This window comes from Tursiops truncatus, chromosome 10 (genome assembly GCF_011762595.2).
Source record: "Tursiops truncatus isolate mTurTru1 chromosome 10, mTurTru1.mat.Y, whole genome shotgun sequence".
NCBI classification, from domain to species: domain Eukaryota; kingdom Metazoa; phylum Chordata; class Mammalia; order Artiodactyla; family Delphinidae; genus Tursiops; species Tursiops truncatus.
The window spans coordinates 265,022-283,183 of record NC_047043.1 but is presented as its reverse complement, the minus strand read 5'-3'; positions in this window follow the sequence as shown (position 1 = coordinate 283,183).

Sequence of the window (18,162 nt, the reverse complement as noted above, 5' to 3'; positions counted from 1 at the left end):
GAGTCCTCTCAAAATCTGCCACTGTTTTAGCAGCTAACTTTAGGCAGTATTCTAAATCCTTTCTTAGAGTTTCAACAATCTTCACAGCATCTTTACCAGGAGTAAATTCTATCTCAAGAAACCACTTTCTTTGCTCATCCATAAGAAGCAACTCCTCATCTGTTCGAATTTTATCCTGAAATTACAGCAGTTCAGTCACATCTTAGACCCCACTTCTAATTCTGGTTCTCTTGCTGTTTCCACCACATCTGCAGTTCCTTCCTCCACTGAAGTCTTGAGCCCCGCAAGGTCATCCATGAGGGTTGGAATCCACTTCTTCCAAACTCCTGTTCATGTTGACATTTTGACCTCTTGCCATGAATCACAGATCCTTAATGGCATCTAGATTGCTGAATCCGTCCCAGAAGCTTTTCAGTTTCCTTTGCCCTGATCTATGAGAGGAGTCACTATCTACTGCAGCTGTAGCCTTGCGAAATGTATTTCTTAAATGGTAAGACTTGAAAGTCAGGATGGCTCCTTGATCCACGGGCTACAGGATGGATGTGTTAGCAGACATGAAAACAGCATGAACCTCATTGTACATCATAGCTCTTGGGTGATCAGGTACCTTGTCAGTGAGCAGTAATATTTGGAAAGGAATCTTACTTTCTGAGCGGTAGGTCTCAACGGTGGGCTTAAAATAGTCAGTAAACCATGCGGTAAACAGATGTGCTGTCATCCAGGCTTTGTTGTTCCATTTATAGAGCACAGGCAGAGTAGATTTAACATAGTTCTTAAGGGCCCTAGGATTTTCAGATGGTAAATGAGCATTGGTTTCACTTAAAAGTCACCAGCTGCAAGAGCCCCTAACGAGAGTCAGCCCGTCCTTTGAAACTTTGAAGCCAGGCATTGACTTCTCTTAAGGTTTGAAAGTCCTGGATGGCATCTTCTTCCAGTAGAAGGCTGTTTCTTCTGCGTTGAAGACTGTTGTTCAGTGGAGCTTCATGAATTATATCAGCTCGATCTTCTGGACAACTTGCTGCAGCTTCTCCATCAGCACTTCCTGCTTCACCTGGCACTTTTCTGTTATGGAGACGGCTTCTCTCCTTCAACCTCGGAACCAGCCTCTGCTGGCTTCACGCTTTTCTCCTGCAGCTTCCTCACCTTTCTCGGCCTTCATAGAATTGAGGAGAGTTGGGGCCTTGCTCTGGATTAGACTTGGCTTAAGGGAATGTTGTGGCCGGTTTGATCTTCTATCCAGACACTAAAACTTTCTCCGTATCAGTAGTAAGGCTGTCTCACTTTCTTACCATTCATGTGTTCACTGGAGGAGCACTTTTCATTTCCTTTAAGAACTTTTCCTTTGCCTTCACAACTTGGCTAACTGGCACAGGGGCCTTATCTCACCTTTCGACGTGCCTTCCTCACTAAGCTTAATAATTTAAAGTGAGAGACATACATCATTCTCTTCACTTTGGATATATTTGAAATTTTCCGTAGTAAAAATTTTTAAGGAGGATGGACATAGAAAGATAGCCACTGAATAACCCAGCTCATTTATACTAAAGTGTCATCAACTGAACAAGTACAGGTAATTGATATCGAACCCTTTCATGACCGGAAAGAGATGACTGGAGAGTGAGTGGGCATCAGACGCCTGCAGGGGCCGAGAGGCACCGTGAGGACCACTGTGTGCCTGCACGTCCTGCTGAACAGGAAGGTGCGGGCTGAGCTCTGCTAAGGCAGGTTTTCCTGGGTCGCGTCATGAGGAATCAGAGCTGCAGTCTTGTCTTAGCATAAGTAGGGCGGTGGTGGCTGCTGCTATGGCGACAGGCATAGGTTCCAGCATATCGTTGTGGGTATACTTTCAAAGTAAGTCTCAGAAAAAGGATGATCTCTATAAAAGGAGGTGATTTTACGTAGAAAAATGAACGTATTTCCCTTTCATTATGCACACTAGGAGTATTAGTATTTTAGGGGGCAATGATTATAGTCAGAGTAAAGCTTAATGTTTCAAAAGGTACTGAGTTCTGATTCTTCTCCTTGCTGGATGAAATCCTATCAGATGACACTCTTGCAGATAACAACCATAAACTACAGCCATAATTCATAAAGCAACAACCTGAAGGCACTAAGGAGTGAGCAGAGCAGGCAGAATCCACACTCATATTATCAGAGGTACATGGAGTGATTTCCCATTTTTGTGGCTTTTAGCTGGGAACCAGGTGTAGTTGGCACACCCGGTGTGAAGAGGGTGACAAGGGGCGCCGGTGGGAAAACTGGTGTGTTTCTGCTCTTAGAAGATTGTATCCAGAAAAGTGCAGCTACTGGAGAGAGAGGGAGAATTTTAGAAAAGAAGGAACCAGAGAAGAGACCCCCAAATTCTGTTTGTCTAACTCTCTGGCCGACACCCCTGAACAGCAGCTGAATGAAGCAGAACAGTTCAGCTAAAGATGAAGACGCAGCCTGAGATGAAAGCTACCGGTCAAGAAACATGCAAAGACTGAGTTTGCAATTCAAGTCAAATCAACTGCATTTGGTTGCTGATCCAGATTATTAGCAGCTTATCTCCTAATGTCTAGAATTAACACCCAAAATCACCTGACACATGAAGAACACGGAAAATGGAGGACATTTTCAAGAGAACAGGAAAATCAACTGAGACCAACCTCAGTAGACCAATGGGTATCATCTAAAACGTAGAATAGAGAGGAGAATGTTTAGGATAAAGTGTTAGATGTAACCAGATAGTGTGACGTATGTTTAATCAGAGTTCTAGAAGGAGAACAAGTAAGAGGCAAAAAAGATAAAGAGCAACTCCAGTAGCGGCAGTAGAAAAACAAGCTGTCACAGGTGGGGCAGGTTTTGAATTCATTCTGACCTCACATCAGAAACTACAGACCCAGGAGAGAGTGAAGTAGCCACGTCTGAAGTGACAGAAGGAAGAAACTGTCAACCAGACTTCTATGTCGAGTGAAAATATTCTTCCAGAATGAAAGCAAAATAAAGACATTTTCAGATAAAACTAAGAACGTGTTGCCAGCAGACCTGCACCGTAAGAAATGATGAAGTTCTTCAAACTGAGAGGAGGTGACATCTGATGGAGCCTCACGTCTTCAGAAATGGACAGAGAGCATCTGAGATGGTACATACACCTCAGCATTTGTACAGACACCTATGTGCATGATATAAATACGTCTCAGAGCTGAGAGATACAAAACTTTCTTTGCTTCTTTCTTCTCTAAAGATTCTTATGATATATGTGACATACTCGTAATATGTCTGATGTGGGTTTGTAACACCTACAGGTGTAACGTGAGAGAAGGGGGTATGGACATGTGATTGTAAGATTTCTACATGTTACATGAAATAATAATTGACTGCAAATGGACTGTGCAAAGGGGATAAATTATTATCCCACAACAATCAATAAGACAGTTACATAGAGAAGTATAGCTTAAAAAGCAATAGGAAAATTGTAACGGAAAAATTCAGTTACAATTTGAAGTATTTCATATTCAAATAATATTTAAAAGGCATGAAAGGAAGAACAGAAAACAGAACAGTAGAAAACAAACAACAGGATGGTTTACCCAAACAAAACCATAGCAACAGTTTCATCAAACATTAATGCACTAAACATTTCAATTAAAAGGCAGAGGATGTCAGAATGGATTGTAAACAGCATAAACCAACTATGCTATATACAAGAGATGCACTTTATATTGAAAGGCACAGTTAGGTTGAAAGTAGCTGGATGGAAAAAATACACCATGCACACAGTTAAGCATAAAGAAGGCTGGCGTGGCTGTATTAATATGAGAGAAAGTAGGTGTTTCAAGACGAAAAGTGTCAGATGAAGAATTTTTCATAATTATAAAATGGTCAGAAAGATATAATTCTACATGTGTCTGGCCTAATAATAGAGCATTAAAATACATGAAGCAGAGATTGACAGAATTAAAGGGAGAAATGTGCGATTCTGTTATTCTCCTATTTGGAGAGTTTTAAACTCCTAGGCAATTGACACAACTAGACAAAAAAATCAGGAAAGACATAGGTTCTGAGTAATACTACTAGCTACCTTGATCTGAGCGACATTTATGAAACACTACACGGCAGCTGTAGGGTACACACTATTTCTTAAGTTCCATGGAACATTTGCCGGGATAGACTGACCATGGGGCTGTAAGACAAATCTAAAAATAATAGCATATAATCATACAGAGAATTAAATTGGAAGTCAACAAAATATTTAGAAAAGCTAAATATTTGGAAGTTAAACTAACACACTTCTAAATAACCTGAGTCGAGGAGGAAATCACCAGAGAATTTAGGAAATATTTTGAACTGAATGGAAAGTAAATAAATGGAATGAAACATTAAACATGAAAATTTGGGGGATGCAGCTAAAGGAACGCTTAGGGGAGAGTTACGGACTTCACATGCTTGTGTTAGATAAGAAAACAGATGTCAACTGCCGACCTAAGATCCCGTGGTAAGAAGGGAAAAGGAAGCCCCACGTGGTGGGATGAAGGACAGTAAGGGAGGGTTCTGAGCTGGCCGCTCCATGCAGCCTCCGGCTTCAGCTCTGCAGATGCTGGGAAAGCTCTTCACCCTTCGATGCATCTGTTTACTCATCTGTGTAGCAAGTGTTCGGGCTCAGATGACACACACACTGCTCTAGATTTCTAGGTGCTTCCGAGGCTGAAAAGGAACAGAAGTGGGATGTTAACCATAGGTATGTACTGGCAGTTGCACAGTAAAGATGCTGAATAAATGAAGCCTCAAAACGCGATCACGTCTCCAAGCGTGAGATTGACTGGTTTGTGTTCTCTCAGCGCTCAGGAATGTATTCCAGGGACGTAGATGGGACACAAACATTGGCTCTGCCTCGTGCACAAGACCGTTGACTTACCTGCTGGTAACTTTGTGCTCGCAGTCACTGCAAACCAGGGGTAGGAGGTCCAAGTTGATTTCTGTTTGACTTGCTCCTGAGGCCCTTGGAAAATCATTGTCTTTGTTCTTTGGGTCTATTTCCCTTTATGAGTTGTCTGCATTATTTTTAAGATTTAATCAGACACTCGGCAAAGTGAAATGTTTTCTGCCTCAAAATAAATTCTGATAAGACAGGCACAAGGAGCATCTCTAATATGCCCCCAGCTCTCTTTAAATAAGGTTCTTTCTTAAAGTTACTGGATTCCTAAAATAACAATTTAGAATATGGCTCTGATGTCCAGGAGGAAGCACATCACTGAAATCTCAGACTTTAATAGATCGCCATCCTTCTGAGTAGTACTGGACCGTCTCAAGTTAAGTTCTCCAGACCGGCTCCCAAGAGGCCGCCCCGTCAGACACCCCAGGCAGCTACGCGGGGCAGTTCTGGACATGTGGGGTTCAGCGGGCTGCCTGGGCCTGCGCTCCTCCAGATGCCAATTCGGGGGTGTGGCCAGAACAGGACGTGATGAGCAGAGTATCTGGAGGAGAACGCACACTGGAGTGAAACACCTCCAGTTTGCCAACTGGCAGCATTAACATATTTTTTGGCAAAAATGCCAGAGAAGCAATGCTCATAACTTGAATTTAATCACAAGGAAACACGAAACAAGCACAACTAAGGGACATTACACAAAATCCCAAACTAATCGTCTCCAGAGGGTCGAGTCACAGAAGACGACCAGGCGCTGTCCCAGGTTAGAGACCCGACAGTTACCTGTGATGCATGGTCCTGGATGGGATCCTGAACCGGGAAAAGGACATCAGCGGACACTTGGTGACGTTTGAATAAGATCTGCAGATGCGTTAATAATTAATCCTATCAGTGTGAATTTCCTGGTTTGGGTCATTGTGCAGTGATTAATATTTGGAGAAGTTGGGTGAAGAGAAGGAATACGCAAATTCTTTATACTATTTTTGAAACTTTTTTGTAAGTCTTAAATTATTTAAAAGTGAAAAATTGTGTTTTAATTTTTTAAAAAGAAAAATACAGAAAACTTTCAAATCAGTGTATATTGGTGAGGAATTAAAAAAACAGTAGAAACAATTAATTTGGGGGGAGGTGAAGCACAAAAAAGAGAAAATGGAAAATGTGAACACGAAGGTAAGTATATTTTTAAATGAATTGACACAATGTCACAAACGAATGTTTTCAGATAAAATAGAACCTCAGATTAGAACAACAATAATTGCGTCTGTATGGTATTTCTGGGTCCTAAAGGATCAAGATTCATAAAGGTTGAAAGCAAAAGAATGCCAGGCCAAAAAAAAAATGCCATGAAAATATTGATGAAAAAGAAAGCTAGTAGTGCTAATTTGTTATCAAATGACACTCTAAGGCAAAATGTGCTCAGGAATAAAAATAACTACTACATAGTGATAAAAGTAATAGTTTGCCAGGAAGATAAAATAGTTCTAAATTTGGGTCCACTTAATAATATAACCTCAAGGTATATAATTTTTAAATTGCTGAAATCCAAAATCAGATTGGTAGATTTTTAACACATTTTTTTCCAGTATTAATGGATTAAGTAGGCAAAATAATTATCAAATTTAAAGAAAATTTGAAAAGCACAATTAGAAGACAATCTGGCAGAAATGTATAGAAGCTTACATTCATTAATTAGAGAATTGGCCACATAGTAGCCACAGAGCCTCAAGAAATAAACAATCAGTGTCAAGTTCCCTAACCACAATAAAAGTTTATTATAGAAATCGGTAATGAGAAGATAACTTTTAAAACCCCATACATGTGTGAGAATTCTAGAACAGATTTCTGAAGAACATATTGGTCAAAGAAGAAGCCATCACAAAATTAGAAAAAAATCGAGAGCTGTATACTAATGAAAAATTTTACACCGAAGTGTGAGATGCAGCTGAAGAAAAACTTTAGGAGGAAGACATACCGAACATGAGCTAAGTGTCAAACTCAGAAGGTAAAAGGAAGAAGTTAATGATCCCAAAGAAAACAGAAACAGATACAACGGGGACGGCCAGGTCCAAAGGCAGGACAGAGACAGGCCAGGTGGACGGCGTGAGAAGCAGAGACAGAGCCCGGAAAGAAGGAGGAAACAGGAAACATAAACCGCTTTTTAAAACGAGGCGATTCTGTGATCAAACTGAGCCCCTAGCCCTGGATTTGATGGTCAATGGGGAGGGCGGACATCCAAGCCAGCAAGATCCTAACGGCCCCTCCGACCGGTCCTGTCACTTCACACAGAACCTCCATCCTCGTCAGACGGGAGACCGTTGTGAGGAGAAGGCGGCTGGGGGGTCTTTGAGGCCCATCACCTCAGCGTCACAGCGCCAGGGCACAGCAGGAAACCCTCCACGGTGGGGAGGGGGGGAGTGCATGGTGTGTTACCTGCACTGACCGTGTGAATGACACTTGCAGGCTCCTCATCAGAACCTCTGAAAACTGCCTGTGTGTCTCCGGACATATGGAGACACAGGTGAGGTGTGCTTCCCACACTGTCCCCGTCACCGGCTTCTCCAGCTCCCTCCCGCTGATTAAAAGGATGTGGGCACCAACGCCCAGCCACTCGCCTACCTTCTGACGTCAGTATGCGCAGCGTCCACGGGCCGGGGGCCCAGGCACTGGGTGACCCTGGTCACACGGTCTGAGCATCTGCCCTCCCAGACTCGGCGCCCTGACCTCGGGCACCTTGATCGCCTGGAGCACTTACCCTTTGTCAGTCTTGTTCTGAGTTCACACGTAAGCATTTATTCTCTTCTTCCCCAACTCCCTGACATTTCTGTTTGGGTTTGAAGAAATCATATGTACTACTCAGGACCCCCAGGGCTGTGAGCAAGAAAGCCACGGAGGGATGGGATCATGTCAGACAGGAAGACGGGCAGGTCCAGGACAGGACTCCTGGGTCATGGGTTGGGGCAAGTGCAGGACACAGGGGACCCAGCAGGCGCAGGGGCTCCGGGGCCAAGGCGACAGGAAGGGATTGCACCGAAGTCTACTTTTTAGAAAACGTGTTCAAACTTAGTCATTTAGCTGCTCCGTGTCCTAGAATTTCTGGGGTCCCTGACCCGACCCGAGCGTTGCTCTGAGCACCTGTGCTGTGGCCACACACTTATCCCCAGAACGGACTCCCCTCTACTTTGCCTTCCTCCCTGCAGGGATCTTGTTTCATTAAATCCACGTCCATGGACCCAAACGGCTCCAGCCAGGCTTCCGGTGTAAATTCCCGGATTCTGAGCCTCTCCTCCAACCTCAACCTGGTCGGGTGGGGCCCGGCCGGCCTCTGAGACGGCTTCTCACCTGGATACACGATTCTGCCTGCGAGGCTGGGGCGTCCCCAGGAGCAGGAGGCCAAAGCCCCGGAATCAGCCTCACCAGCCGGGCCCCTCCCCCCGTGTCCACCTCCGCGTTTTACAACAGGGGCTGGGGGAGGGGCTTGGCCAAGAGAAGACCCTGGTTTTCCCTTCCCCGCTTTCAAGGAGACCCTAGAGAAGAGCGGCGTCTGCGGAACAGGGGGTGCGGGGGGCAGCCGGCTGAGCGGGGGTGAAGATCGCCCTTCAGCCCAGACCGTCTAACGGCCTCTGGTGTGTGGTTCCCTCCAGCTGAGCCCGAGGCGAGGGCTGAGGCCCCGCTCATCCACCCTGGCGGACCTCATTCCTTCATTTCGGGGAGCCTCTGTGTCACTTCACTTGTGAGAAGATCCCAACACAACTTCATTCAGAAAATGAAAAGTTTCTTTACAAAAATAGATGATACGTTTGCTCCTTCACGTACAGGTGAGACTCAAGTGCTTCGGGATATCTTTAAAACATCAAGATGCAGCACGGTCGTTAGCGGGAAGGTTCCCCTGGAAGTCAGGGGCTTCGGGAACCAGGAATCAAGGGTCCGCATCTGGGCCCAGAGCCCGGAGCATCCCTGCCCTGGGCCTGGGTGGCAGCGGGTCCTGCACCCGCTCGGTCCCGCACCTCAGATGCCAAGACGCCCAGAAGACCCGGTCACATCAGCTCTGTTCTCGTCGATGTGAGTTTTCCCACCTGAGCCGGGAAATACGGAGAAGAACAGAAATGGGCTTGGAAACTTGGAGCAGCTGCTTCCCTGGGCTGTGACCCCGCAGGAGCCCCGGCCTCCAGCTGCCCTTCCTGCCACCAGAGGTGAGCCTGCCCCTTCAGTCATTTTTGCACCTTTGGGCAGCCCGTCTCTCCCCAGCCACTGGTGGGGAGGCGCCGTCCAGGGTGGAAGCTACCGGCTTCTTCCCCGAGGGCCACATCAAGGGGGCTTGTTCTCGCTCCATCCCTGGGGCTTGTTCTCTTGGGATGGGTGTGCGCAAACTCCTCCGGCTGCCAGACCTGCATAGAAAGCCGCGTTTCTACAGGCCTGGGGCCTCGTTCTGGTCACTGATGACACGTGTGTAAGATCCTGACATCAGGGGAACCGGGCGCCGGCTGTGGACTCCCCGAACCGTCTTTGCCATCTTCCTGAAGCCTAAAATTATTTCAGAAGAAGTAGTTCGGGGGCAATTTGAGGACCATGTTCTCAACATGCCAGAAGTTCGAGTCCCCCACCCCCGCCCCCCACCACCACCTAAAGGGGCTCAGAGGGTGCCCGGAGAGCGAAGGACGGGGGTGGGGAAGGTGGTGGAGTGCTGAGAGCTTCAGGAACAGGACGGCACCTGCCCGGTTCACCGCCCCGCTACCCAGCCCCACTGTGGCTCCGGAGGTGGAGGGCACCGGGAGGCCTGGCGGGAGCTGCGGTGAGGGCGACCTTGCCCTTGACCTGAGCCACGTTCCTCCAGCCTCGCTGCTGAGTCTGTTCTGCACCCTCCTCCTTCCAGGCTCCCACGAGGTGGGCTTGCTGCGGCCCGCACCCCCAGGAGCCCACAGCCCTGTCTCCCCGAGGCCTCCATGGTAGCAGTTACCCTGGTGTGTGCGGCGTGTGGGCCCCGCCGGACGCCCAGCTGGTGCCCAGGCCGACCACCAGTCCTGTCCTGCCCCCTCCTGTCCACGTCCCGGATGCTGCCTCAGCCGTCACCTCTGCCCCAGGCCACGCGCTCAGCCTTCTCTGTGCCAGGCATCCCTGCCTTCTCTGTATTGGTCCTCAGGCACGGCTTCCCCTCACCCTCTAAGCTTTAACTAAAAATGACCGTCTTCCTCCCTCCCAGCCTCAGGTCTACCCGTAGCTGTGCCCCAAGCCCGGCCTCGCCTGCTCCCGGGGGCTTCCCAAGACGGCTGCCCGCACCTGGGTCTCTGTCCAATGGCGCTTGTCTCTGCATCCCAGGCCCCGGCCCAGCCCACTGAATGCCGTCTCCGGGCGTCCCCCACGCTGTTCTGCCTGTGAAACCCTGTTCGGACTCATGCGTGTAGAGATTCTCTTTCTAAGGAGCGGACTTAGCCCTGAGAGCACAGCCGGGAACAGCGCCCTTCTGATTCTGCACGCGGAAACACCGTCACAGGTGTGTCTGTCCCAGTGTCTAGGCTGCCCCACTGCCCAGACGTGTGAGCGGCTCTCGCCGCACGAGGGAGACGGCAGCGCCCCGCGATGTGGTCCAGGCCCGCTCCCCCGCCCTCACCCCACACGTGAGCTGTGTCGCAGCGTCCGCGCCCAGGGGCCCCCACCCCCTGCCCCAGGCCCAGCGAGCTCCTGCTTCCCTCCCAGGCGCCTGTTCCTCACACTCTTGGTCCCTCCAGCCGGGTATCCTTTCTCTGCGCTCCCCAATTCTCTGTGGAAGTTCACCTACCATGTTGCAATAGTTTTCTGTCTTTGCTAGACCTCGAGGTCCCAGAAAGCAAGAATTCTACTGTTTTCGTCTCTGACTCTAGTTTCTGTTACTCTCGTATCTGGCACATTGGCACTAAGTCTTTAAATTAATATACTGATGAATGATGTTTGTCTTCAAGTATGTGAAGGGCTATCACGTACAAGATGTATTGAACTTATTTTTAGCCTAAACGGGTAGGTTTAATGAGCGGAAACTAGAGGAGGACTAATCCTGCCAAAGACAGTGGGTAAACATCTTTAGTACTGAAGCCAATTGCCTATCCAGCATTTCTTACCAAATCAAAGTCTCCCTCCAGAATGAGGGGCAAAATTAAAATATAGGCGTTTCCAGATAAACGGCAGCTGAGGCGATTCTTCCAGCAAACAGAAGCCGAGAGAACGCACAGCAGACCTACATTACAAGAAATGCTAGAGGAAATTCTTCAATCAAAAGGAAGATGCCAGGTGGAAATTATCTACACACACACACACACACACACACACACACACACACACACACACTCAAGAACCCTGCACATTTTCAAAATGAGAATATACATCAAAGACATTTTTCTTATTTTTGATTGCTTTAAAAGACTGTCTAAACCAAAAGTAGGAAAAGGTAATACGGGGTTTTGTAACATGTAGAAGAAGATTTATGACGGGAGCACCAGATGGGAAGGAGGAAACGGTAACGTACCTTCTTACACTGAGGGATGGCCGTGTGTCGTGACCCAGAATCCACGTCTGGGTGGGAGGGACGCAGCAGGCACTCAGCCCCTGAGTCTCGGCCTCTGCTGCGTCCTGGCCACGGCCGGGCCCTGTGGCTCTGCTCAGCTTCGCCCGAGCCCCTGGCCCATCTGGGACCTTGGTGACCTTGTCCGAGCCAAGGACCTCAGGTCTCTGCGCTCCAGCCAAACCCTTGGCATCATTCTTGGCTGTTCTTTTCTCTCTTGCACCCACATCTGCTCTACTGGTAAATACCGTTAAGTCTACCTTTAAAATATGTCCACAACCTGCCCCCACTGGCACCCTCCCTTCCACCCTGTCCACCCTCGCCTGGACCCTGCGGGGGCCTCCTGGCCACTCTGTACAGTAGGGAGCCTGTCGGTTTGCTCAGTGGTTGTGGGTTCAGTCACCGAGATTTGGGGCCTCCCTCATTTTCCTCATCTGTAAAGTGAGGGGGCTCGCTGACCTCCAAGCTTCCTTTTTTAATAAAAACAGTCTCTAGGAAGATGGCACGGGTCTGCTAGGGCCGCCGCCAATAACTAAGTTCCACAGTCGGGGAGGCTTAAACACACAGGAAGGTTGTTTCCACTCAGCCCTGGAGGCTGGACGGCCGGGACCAAGGTGTCGGCCGGGTGATCCCTCCCGAGGCCTCTCTCCTGGGCCTGGGGATGCCACCTCCTCCCCATGACTGCGGGTGGTGTCATCCTGTGTGTGTCCTGTTGTCTGTGTCCTCATCGCCTCTTTGAGGACACCAGTCCTGTGGGATTAGGACCTCACCCTAGTGACCCCATCTTACCTAAACACCTCCTTACAGGCCCCGTCTTCAAACACAGCACCTCCTGAGGTAGTGCAGCGTATGAATTTTGGGGGGACAAGTTCATCCCCTGACGGGTGATATCGGTGCAGCCTGGGGTGCGGCCGTGTGACCGCCGGACCACCAGAGGTGGCCGAGGAGAGGGGCGATTTTGAAAACAACATTTCAACGATGAGAAGGTGGTTTCGAGATTGCTGTGCTGTGCTTCTGACTCTGTTTGTTAGAAGATTTTCCACTAAACCTCCCTGTGAAAATGGGGGGATTTTTTCCTCCCATTGTTTTGCTGCCAGATCACAACCCGAACAGGTGAGTGGAACGTGGGCGTCGCCCAGACGGCGTGGCTGGCAGGTGTCGCTGCTCGCCGAGGTGGCTGTTTTTAGTGAACTCTTTCATCTGGTTTATTTTCTTTCACTCCAGTTTAAATATAGACACGAACCCGAGATGTCACTTCAAAGGCAGCTTAGTCTTTGGGGCTGCTTGGACTGGGAGATTCCGGTGGAGTCTGCCTTCCAGGGAGAGGAGGCCAGCCTCCAGCCCCCGGTCCCCAGCCCTGCCGCCCCCAGCCCCCTGGCTCCCAGACACCCCGCCCCCAGCCCCCGGCCCCCAGCCCGGGCCTGTGTCTGGGCCTCCGCTGGCGCTGCATTCTTGGAATGTGGCCCGGCCTCCCCAAGGATGCAGAAACCGTCCACCCATCTCTGGGGCAGTTCACTCGCGTCAACCCTCATCAATGCAGTCCTGTCCCCGCAGAGTGGGAACTGGGACCTCTGGACCGTGGATCTGGTTCCTGGGGAAACGGCCGACCTCAGCAAGAGTCCCCAGGACACAGGGGTCACTGCGCCCCGCACGCCTGCTGCGTGCTGACCCGTCTTCCAAGGCACCGCTGGCTGCACGCCATCCCCGGACACCTGCTGCTTGCACGGCCCAGCCCGAGAAGGCGGCCCAGGTTTCCACCCTGAAATGGGGCCCCTCCCCGCGGGCGCCCTCGGGTTTCCCCAGCGTCTCCCGGGCCGCACAGCCCCCCGCCAGTGTTCCACTAGGGGCTTCTTATTTCTTGTAAAAGACGAGATTAGAGTAACCACGAGGCCTATTCCCACCTCGTCTCATAAACACAACAGGGAAATGCCAGTGACACACAAGCCGTCCTCAAACCACTTGTTTTGAGCTGAGTGGAAACACTACTTCCTTCCCCTGAGTCAGGCCGGGTGCTCGCGCTCGCTGCCGAGCCGGCCAAACGCGGCTCCATCACTGTTTCCACTGAGACGCTCGCCTTCCCAGGGCCATCAGGGGGCGGGGTTGTTTTGCGTGTGTCTGTCCTGTGCGTTTGTGAAGACCGCGTCAGTCACAAAGTAGAGGCTGGAAGAGGTGAGCTCCACCTCTTCAGCCACCGCCCCGGCGCCGCCGCTCAGGACAGGCTGGGGGTGATGCCGTGTCCACGCCCGCACAAGCCACGGAAGGCCAGGGACCCGGGCAGGCAGCCGCCAGGGGACAAAAGTGGAGCCTTCCTCTTGTCACTCAAATCTGCGTGCCCTCACGCCCCACGGCTAACTTGTATCTGCTCTAGAATTTTCTAGGTGCCGCAGCTAAAACAATCCCTCCCCTGCCTGGGCCCCTCCCCCAGCCCCACGGAGGGCATCCAGCTCTCCGTCCTGCTGAGTGGCATGGGGGCTGGGCTGGGGGGAGGAGCTGTAGCTCTGGAGGGCAGGCAGGCGCCAGGTCCTGGGAATCAGGTGGAGAGGGATTGGAAGCCCAGGCCCAGAGCCGGAACGGGCCGGCCCACACAAGATCGGAACCTGGGGCAGGAGTTAAGGGACAGGTTCCAAATATTTCCATTAAAAATGTGCCTTGGTGCTGAGCCCGTGGAGACCTCTGGACGCCCACGTGACCCCAGTGTCCATGGCCCCCGCCCGCTGTCCCGTCCATGAAGGGCTAGACCTGCTGTAGACCACCGCCCCAGCTTCCTGATGCGCGGGACCCCGGTGGGGGCCTGTCCGCTCCCAGAGGATCAGGGCGTCTCTATTCCTGGCTCCCTGAGGGGCCCATGGCCCTTGTGGCTTCCCAACTGGAATCTCTAATTTTAATACAAGATGGACTTTATTGAGGAAAGATGCGTTTGTCTTTGCCAATCCACTTTTTGCCATTTTCTTTGATCAGTTCCCATGACGGCTTCTGGAAAGGCCCAGACCTGGGCTCCTGGGTGTAGCTCTCCACCCCTACCCGTGTTTGTTCCAGACTCTGTGTCATAACAATGGCGCAGAGACCGCGGAAACCGGTGGCCACCAGCAGGTCGTGAAGATGTGCCCAGGCTGTTTATTGACCATGATTCTTATGAACCCCCTAATGGGTCACTTCAAAGTCTGAAAAAGAAGAAAACAATCACCGCCGTCATCTGAAAAGTAAAAACCAAAGCCTCACACAGTCTGGGCCTCTGAACCGCCCCCCACCCCCGCCCCGCCCTGCCCTACACCCCACCCTCCGGCCCGGCTTTTCCATCCTTTCTGAGCTGTGTATGCAGCCTCACTCTCTCTAGAACCATCCTCATTTCCTCTCACGGGCTGTGGTTTCGTCTTTGATTTCAAGTTCATTCAACACTCATTCAGCACATTGTCACATGGACTCCCCACGTACCCGCTTCTGTGCCTCAGCAGGCTGCCGCCTTCCCACACTGTCCCCCAGGCCGCCCCTCCAGGCTGCCCCCTCCCCACGCCGTTCTACCCCCAGGCTGTCCCTCCCCAGGCTCTCCCCTGCCAACTGTCCCCCTCAGGATCCTCCCACCAGGCAGGGCCGAGAGGGCAGGCTGGCGCTGGGCCCAGCTGTGTCCCAGCGAGCGTCTAGTGGTGGGAGAGGCTGGGGTCCACTGTCAGGCAGATTAATGGACAGCAGAGCCCCAGCAGGGTCGCCCCAGTGGGTCAGCAGCAGAGCTCGGATGACACAAAGGCACACAGGCCTGACCACGAAGCTGGGGCCACCTCGAAAAGCCAAATAAGTCCCCTGGTGGGATTCCGGTGCAGGAGCAGAGCTGGGCCTTGGTTTCTAAGGGAGCATCAGATCAGATCAGATGAGGTTAGATTAGGGGCTGAGTAACTAGGGAGCCTTTCACGGCGGAGGAAGGATCAACTCCAGTCCGATGGATTGACAGTGGAGGAAAAAGACAGCTTCAGCTGAAGGGAAGGAAACCACCTGAGAGTCAGGACTGTGCGTGGTGGGGTCCCCAGCGGAGAGCGTTCTGAGTTCCAGAAGAGGGTCCAGGCCCACCCGCCTCTTTCCCCGCAGCTCCTGCCCCACAAGGGTCCCTGAGCCCGGGACCTCCCACCCACCGGCGCCCGCCGCCCCTTAGCTCGCGCATCCGCGCTACGGCTTGCGGGCTGGGTTCCTCGTCTGACCCCATCCTGTCTGTGTGGTCGTTCTTCAACATTTTATTTTCAAACCATTTAGACTTACACGTGAGTTGCTACCATAGTATAAAGGATTCCCATGTTCCCTCCACCCAGCTTCTGAGTTGGTGTTTTATACTTGCTTCCCATTACCTCTCCCCACCCACCTCTTTCTCTGCACGTTTTTTTTCCTGAACCATTTGGGAGCTCAGACATGATACTCCTTCACCACTAACTTCTTGTGTGTTCCCTAAAATTAAAGACAAAGGCATCCCGCACAGCCCGGCGCCGTTTGTTACCCACGTCGAGAATCATCACCTCGGTCCTGCAATCTGCTCTCCAGGCAATGTTCTGGCTTCACCAATCATCTCACTAACATTCTCGATAGAAAAGAAGACCATGGTTGTTTCTGGTCCAGGGTGGGATCAAGGGCCTCACAGGGCGTTGAGGGGTCACCCCTGCAGCCTCCAGGAAGCCCTGTCATTTCACGTGCAAACGTTTCTTTCAGTGAGTCGTCCTTTTTTCCGTGACCCCCATCTGCGTGCCTTTCCTGGCCATAGCTGTGTCCTCCGGGCTCGCTCGCCTCCAGGGCTGGAGACCCCAGGGGTGCCCTCGTGCCCTCTGGCTCCGAGGAGGCCCTCGCTGGTCTCTGCTGAGCCTGGGGATGAAACGAAGACCAGCGTTTCCGGGTCCTGTTTCCCACCGTGTCCCACCTTGGGCCCAAGGAGTCCATCAGGGACCCTGCGAGAGCCCATGGCCCAGGGGAGCAGGGCTGCTGTGTCAGCCCCCCAGGGACAGGGCTGGCGGAGCATTACGTCCGCGTCCTCAGGGCCAGTTTGCTGATGGAGGGAATGTGTGGGCCCTGGGGCCACCATGCAGCTCACAGAGGAGGCCAGGGTCTCCAGGCTCCGCCAGATGGGGGCATGGTTCTGAGTCTCAGAGACAGGCAGCCAAAGCTCCAGCAGCTGTGGCCCCCAGGCAGGAGCGCAGGAACTCGCTTAAAATCCATGCCCTGGGGAAGGGCGGTGGGAAACGACGGGGTTCAGGGGCGTCCGCCAGGAGCTGGTCAGAGAACACGGGGCTGGCGGGGACAAGGTGCGGCCCGTGTGGCTTCCACCGCAGCCACGCGGCATCCTTCGGTCTCTACCACGTGTGCCCGTCACCTTGATGACTATTTTTAAAGACCGACCAGAGAACTAAGAATCAGAGGAACCGGACTCTCGGTTCGCCAGTTAGCAGCAGGCGGTATCACCCGGGCGATGGCTTCCTGGGTGACCAGTCCTGCCTCGCCTCCCTCCCGGGGTCCTTTAGAGAGTCAGAGAGCAGCGCGTGCTTTGGTGTTTTATGAGCTGCGTGTTTCCAGCACCAAGAGGAGGAGGAGGACAAACGTAAACAACAGTCCAAAACTAAAGATACACGAAGGAAGACATCGGAGAGCCATTCAAACGGCGGGAGAAGGTTGATGAGGTGAGGAGACGCCTGCCCTGCAGAGCCCCGGGCCTCCCGGGAATCGTTCGCGCCACGTGACCATCTGGGAATAATCGCGGACATACAGGAATGCGGGTGATGGAGGAAACTGCATGCTAACAGCAGAGAACTAACGCCACACAGTTCGAGTTCTCTGCAGCAACACGGAAAATGCTGATTGTATTACGAGTCACTTGTACCGCAATTTATTCTACAGTGACCGCCACGCAGACAGGCATGACTATGGGCAAACACTGGAGAGGAATGAGGAAAAGCAAAAGGGTGCGCGTGCCCCCTTCAACAGTGCCTGGGCCCGACGTTCCAGGTGGGACCAAAGCACCAGCCCGCCTCGGCCATCGGGAGGCATGACTGGAAGAAGGAGGAAGCGTGCGATGACAGAGGGACGCTTGTAAGAGGGACACCTCTGCCATGGGACGAACGTGTCCCCCCAGAATCATATGCTGAAGGCTGAACCCAAGGTGTGCAGCTAGGAGGGGCCTTTGTGGGTGATCAGGCCGCGTGGTGGGTCCCCCGAGATAGGATTAGTGTCCTTATGCGAAGCCATTCCGAGGGGACCTGTGAGGGCACAGCGAGAGGTTGGCAGCTACAAGCAGGACGAGCGACGGGACACCAGCCCGGGTGGCACCCTGACCTGGGCTCAGCCTCCAGAAACGTGGGAAAGAAATGTCTGCCGTTCAAGCCGCCCCCGTCCGTGGTGCTTTGCTACAGCGGCCGGATGGACCGAGCCGGTCTGTGGCCAGAAAATGTGAAGACGGAGAAGGGCCAGCCCCTCAAGGAGGGAGCCCGGGGCGGGGCGGGGCGGTGGTGAAGGGTCGGGGGACCGGCTGAGGAAGGAGTGCTTCACAGGCCGAGCAGGGCCGCCCGGAGCCTCATGGGCCTGGGAGTTCGGCGACACGAGTACACAGACGGGTTCCCAGGGCTCTAAGTGCTCTGACCAGTGACGGGCCCCCATGATGACTGAGGGAAGGTCTGTGGGGTACGGAGTGGTGAGTGGGCACCGCGGGGCACAAGGGACGGCACGGAGCCAGGAGCGGGGGAGGGCAAAGAGCCTGGGGTCC